This window comes from Oncorhynchus tshawytscha, linkage group LG05, assembly GCF_018296145.1.
Source record: "Oncorhynchus tshawytscha isolate Ot180627B linkage group LG05, Otsh_v2.0, whole genome shotgun sequence".
Classification (NCBI taxonomy): domain Eukaryota; kingdom Metazoa; phylum Chordata; class Actinopteri; order Salmoniformes; family Salmonidae; genus Oncorhynchus; species Oncorhynchus tshawytscha.
The window spans coordinates 79,887,355-79,893,354 of NC_056433.1; positions in this window are offsets into that span (position 1 = coordinate 79,887,355).

Below are 6,000 nucleotides of genomic sequence, written 5' to 3' on the forward strand. Positions count from 1 at the left end.
AGAGCATTGCAGTAGTCTAACCTAGAAGTGACAAAAGCATGGATTAATTTTTCTGCATAATTTTTGGACAGAAAGTTTCTGATTTTTGCAATGTTACGTAGATGGAAAAAAGCTGTCCTCGAAATGGTCTTGATATGTTCTTCAAAAGAGAGATCAGGGTCCAGAGTAACGCCGAGGTCCTTCACAGTTTTATTTGAGACGACTGTACAACCATTAAGATTAATTGTCAGATTCAACAGAAGATCTCTTTGTTTCTTGGGACCTAGAACAAGCATCTCTGTTTTGTCCGAGTTTAATAGTAGAAAGTTTGCAGCCATCCACTTCCTTATGTCTGAAACACATGCTTCTAGCGAGGGCAATTTTGGGGCTTCACCATGTTTCATTGAAATGTACAGCTGTGTGTCATCCGCATAGCAGTGAAAGTTTACATTATGTTTTCGAATAACATCCCCAAGAGGTAAAATATATAGTGAAAACAATAGTGGTCCTAAAACGGAACCTTGAGGAACACCGAAATTTACAGTTGATTTGTCAGAGGACAAACTATTCACAGAGACAAACTGATATCTTTCCGACAGATAAGATCTAAACCAGGCCAGAACATGTCCGTGTAGACCAATTTGGGTTTCCAACCTCTCCAAAAGAATGTGGTGATCGATGGTATCAAAAGCAGCACTCCCTGTATATAGCCATGTTATTGTCTACTCCCTGTATATAGCCATGTTATTGTCTACTCCCTGTATATAGCCATGTTATTTTCTACTCCCTGTATATAGCCATGTTATTGTCTACTCCCTGTATATAGCCATGTTATTTTCTACTCCCTGTATATAGCCATGTTATTGTCTACTCCCTGTATATAGCCATGTTATTTTCTACTCCCTGTATATAGCCATGTTATTTTCTACCATGTTATTTTCTACTTCCTGTTTACAGCCATGTTATTTTCTACTTCCTGTATATAGCCATGTTATTGTCTACTCCCTGTATATAGCCATGTTATTGTCTACTCCCTGTATATAGCCATGTTATTGTCTACTCCCTGTATATAGCCATGTTATTGTCTACTCCCTGTATATTGTCATGTTATTTTCCACTTCCTGTATATAGCCATGTTATTGTCTACTCCCTGTATATAGCCATGTTATTGTCTACTCCCTGTATATAGCCATGTTATTGTCTACTCCCTCCTCCCCGCTGATCCTCAACACTGGGGCCCCACAAGGGTGCGTTCTGAGCCCTCTCCTGTACTCCCTGTTCACCCACGACTGCGTGGCCATGCACGCCTCCAACTCAATCATCAAGTTTGCGGACGACACAACAGTGGTAGGCTTGATTACCAACAACGACGAGACGGCCTACAGGGAGGAGGTGAGGGCCCTCGGAGTGTGGTGTCAGGAAAATAACCTCACACTCAACGTCAACAAAACTAAGGAGATGATTGTGGACTTCAGGAAACAGCAGAGGGAACACCCCCCCACCCACATCGATGGAACAGTAGTGGAGAGGGTAGCAAGTTTTAAGTTCCTCGGCATACACATCACAGACAAACTGAATTGGTCCACTCACACAGACAGCATCGTGAGGAAGGCGCAGCAGCGCCTCTTCAACCTCAGGAGGCTGAAGAAATTCGGCTTGTCACCAAAAGCACTCACAAACTTCTACAGATGCACAATCGAGAGCATCCTGGCGGGCTGTATCACCGCCTGGTATGGCAACTGCACCGCCCTCAACCGTAAGGCTCTCCAGAGGGTAGTGAGGTCTGCACAACGCATCACCGGGGGCAAACTACCTGCCCTCCAGGACACCTACACCACCCGATGCTACAGGAAGGCCATAAAGATCATCAAGGACATCAACCACCCGAGCCACTGCCTGTTCACCCCGCTGCCATCCAGAAGGCGAGGTCAGTACAGGTGCATCAAAGCTGGGACCGAGAGACTGAAAAACAGCTTCTATCTCAAGGCCATCAGACTGTTAAACAGCCACCACTAACATTGAGTGGCTACTGCCAACACACTGTCAATGACACTGACTCTACTCCAGCCACTTTAATCATGGGAATTGATGGGAAATGATGTAAATATATCACTAGCCACTTTAAACAATGCTACCTTATATAATGTTACTTACCCTACATTGTTCATCTCATATGCATACGTTGATACTGTACTCTATATCATCGACTGCATCCTTATGTAATACATGTATCACTAGCCACTTTAACTATGCCACTTGGTTTACATACTTATCTCATATGTATATACTGTACTCGATATCATCTACTGTATCTTGCCTATGCTGCTCTGTACCATCACTCATTCATATATCCTTATGTACATATTCTTTATCCCCTTACACTGTGTATGACAGTAGTTTTTTTTGGAATTGTTAGTTAGATTACTTGCTCGTTATTACTGCATTGTCGGAACTAGAAGCACAAGCATTTCGCTACACTCGCATTAACATCTGCTAACCATGTGTATGTGACAAATAAAATTTGATTTGATTTGATTTGATTTTATATAGCCATGTTATTGTCTACTCCCTGTATATAGCCATGTTATTGTCTACTTGTTATTGTTAGTCTAGTCCAACGCTCTAACCACTAGGCTACCCTGCCGCCCCCGTGGCAAATAAAAGTGTATTTAATATTTATCAAAGGTGCACAACTTGTTTGTCTCAGGGCAAACAAGTTTGCTTCAGAGGCCAGAGGGATACACAATCCCTTGTCACGACTTCCGCCGAAGTTGGCTCTCCTGCCTGTTCGGGCGGTGCTCGGCGGTCGTCGTCACCGTCCTACTAGCCACTACTGATCCCTTTTTCGTTTGTCTATTGGTTTTGTCTAATTAGTTTCACCTGTGTGTATTTTAGTTTAATTAACGTCCTTATATGTAGTAGGTTGTCCCGCCCTTGTTTTGTGCGGGATTGTTTTTGTATTCATGTCATTTGGTGTAGTGCTTGTGTTTTATTCTCCGGTCTATTTTTTATCCTGGTTTGGATTATTCACCCTGTGTGTTGGGTTGACCGTGTTTTTCGTGCGCCGGAGAATAAACTGTCAAATATCTGAAACCTGCTCTCTGCGCCTGATTCCACCCACCTTGATAAAACGTGACAGAATCCCGCACCGCCATGGAATCAGCAGGAGCAGCTGCGTCTCCTCTCCCATCGATGGAAGAGAGGGTCCTCCATCACACCAGCGTGCTTCACCGGATTGGTTCTGCCATGGACCAAATGATGGAGAGGATGGATCGATGGGAGAGGAGTGGCCTCCCCACCTCATCTCTAGCACCCCCTTCTACAGCACCTCCTGTTCCTGCGACCACATCTGGCTCCGGGGCTCTTCGGCTGACACTCCCACGTGAGTATGACGGAACGGCGGCTGGGTGCCAGGGTTTCCTCCTTCAACTGGAACTATACCTGGCTACCGTGCGTCCTGCTCCCTCCGGAGAGGAGAGAGTGAGCGCCCTCGTCTCCTGCTTGACTGGGCGAGCCCTCGAGTGGGCCAACGCAGTGTGGAATGGTCCGGACTCGGCGAGGGATAATTACCCAGAGTTCACCCGCCGATTCCGAGCTGTTTTTGACCATCCACCAGAGGGTCGGGTGGCGGGTGAAGGGCTGTTCCACCTGCGTCAGGAGATGAGGAGCGTACAGGACTTTGCTCTGGAGTTCAGGACCTTGGCCGCAGGAGCAGGATGGAACGACAGGGCCTTGATCGATCATTTCAGATGCAGTCTCAGGGAGGACGTCCGCAGGGAGCTGGCATGTCGGGACACCACATTCACACTGGATGAACTCATTGACTTGGCTATCCGTCTCGACAACCTGCTGGCTGCCCGCGGGCGTTCGGATCAGGCCCTGTCGTTTCCACTTCCCAGCCCTCCTGCCCCTATCCCTATGGAATTAGGAGGGGCGGCTTCGAGGGGGACCGGAGGAGGAGTGTCCTCCTGCACCAGTTGGGGTCGACGAGGGCACACGTCCGATCGGTGCTGGAGGAACTCGTCTGGGAGTCGGGAGGACAGGCGGAGCACTGCTCGATCACCCCAGGTGAGTAAGCACCAGACTCACCCAGAGCTTCCTGTCGGTCATGTGTATGTGTTGACTTCTTTCCCTGGGTTTTTTCCCTCTCTACAGCATAAGGCGCTAGTCGATTCAGGCGCAGCTGGGAATTTCATGGATCGTGGGCTTGCGTTAAGGCTAGGGATTCCCCTGGTGTCGTTAGACCTACCTTTCCCCGTGCACTCATTAGATAGCCGACCATTAGGGTCAGGAGTAATTAGGGAGGCTACGGTGCCGCTGGACATGGTAACGCAGGGGGATCATAAGGAGCAGATTAGTCTGTTCCTTATAGATTCACCTGCGTTTCCAGTGGTGTTGGGAGTTCCCTGGTTAGCTCAACACAACCCGGTGATTTCCTGGCGACAGGGGGCTCTTAAGGGGTGGTCAGAGGAGTGTTCAGGTAGGTGTATAGGAGTTGCCGTTGGTGCGACTACGGTGGAGAGTCCAGACCAAGTTTCCACCGTGCGCATTCCCTCTGAATATGCCGATTTGGCTATCGCCTTCAGTAAAAAGAAGGCGACCCAATTACCACCTCATTGTCGAGAGGACTGCGCGATAAACCTTCTGGAGAACGCTGCACTTCCTAGGAGTCACGTGTATCCATTGTCCCAGGAGGAGACAGTAGCTATGGAGACATATGTTGCTGAATCGCTGGGACAGGGGTACATTCAGCCCTCCGCATCACCCGTCTCCTCGAGCTTCTTTTTTGTGAAGAAGAAGGATGGAGGTCTGCGTCCGTGCATTGATTATAGAGGTCTAAATTCCATCACAGTGGGGTTTAGTTACCCACTACCTCTCATCGCTACGGCGGTGGAATCATTTCACGGGGCGCGCTTCTTCACAAAACTGGACCTGAGGAGCGCGTATAATCTGGTGCGTATCAGGGGAGGAGATGAGTGGAAAACCGCATTTAGTACTACATCTGGTCATTATGAGTACCGCGTCATGCCATACGGGTTGAAGAATGCTCCAGCCGTCTTCCAATCCTTCGTAGATGAGATTCTCCGAGACCTGCTCGGGCAGGGTGTGGTAGTGTACATCGATGACATCTTGATCTATTCTGCCACACGCGCGGCGCATGTGTCTCTGGTGCGTAAGGTACTTGGGCGACTGCTGGAGCATGACCTGTATTGCAAGGCGGAGAAATGTGAGTTTTTCAAACAGTCCGTTTCCTTCCTGGGGTATCGTATTTCCACCTCCGGGATGGTGATGGAGGATGACCGCGTTACAGCCGTGCGTAATTGGCCGACTCCGACCACGGTGAAAGAAGTGCAGCGGTTTTTAGGGTTTGCCAATTACTACCGGAGGTTTATCCGGGGTTTTGGTCAGGTGGCTGCTCCCATCACCTCACTTCTGAAGGGAGGACCGGTGCGCTTGCGCTGGTCAGCAGAGGCGGGCAGAGCCTTCAGTGGTTTGAAGGAGCTGTTCACCAATGCGCCCGTGTTGGCGCATCCGGACCCCTCTTTAGCGTTCATAGTGGAGGTGGATGCGTCCGAGGCTGGGGTTGGAGCCGTGCTGTCCCAACGCTCGGGCGTGCCACCCAAGCTCCGCCCCTGTGCTTTCTTTTCGAGCAAGCTCAGCCCAGCGGAGCGAAACTATGATGTGGGGGACCGGGAGTTGTTAGCTGTAGTCAAGGCTCTGAAGGTGTGGAGACATTGGCTTGAGGGGGCTAAACACCCTTTTCTCATCTGGACTGACCATCGTAATCTCGAGTATATCCGGGCAGCGAAGAGACTGAATCCACGTCAGGCTAGATGGGCCATGTTTTTTACCAGGTTCCGGTTTACCCTCTCATACCGGCCAGGCTCCCAAAACACCAAAGCCGACGCGCTGTCCCGCCTCTATGATACCGAGGAGCGGTCCGTTGAGCCAACTCCCATCATTTCACCGGCATGTCTCGTGGCACCGGTGGTATGGGAGGTGGACGCGGAGATAGAGAGG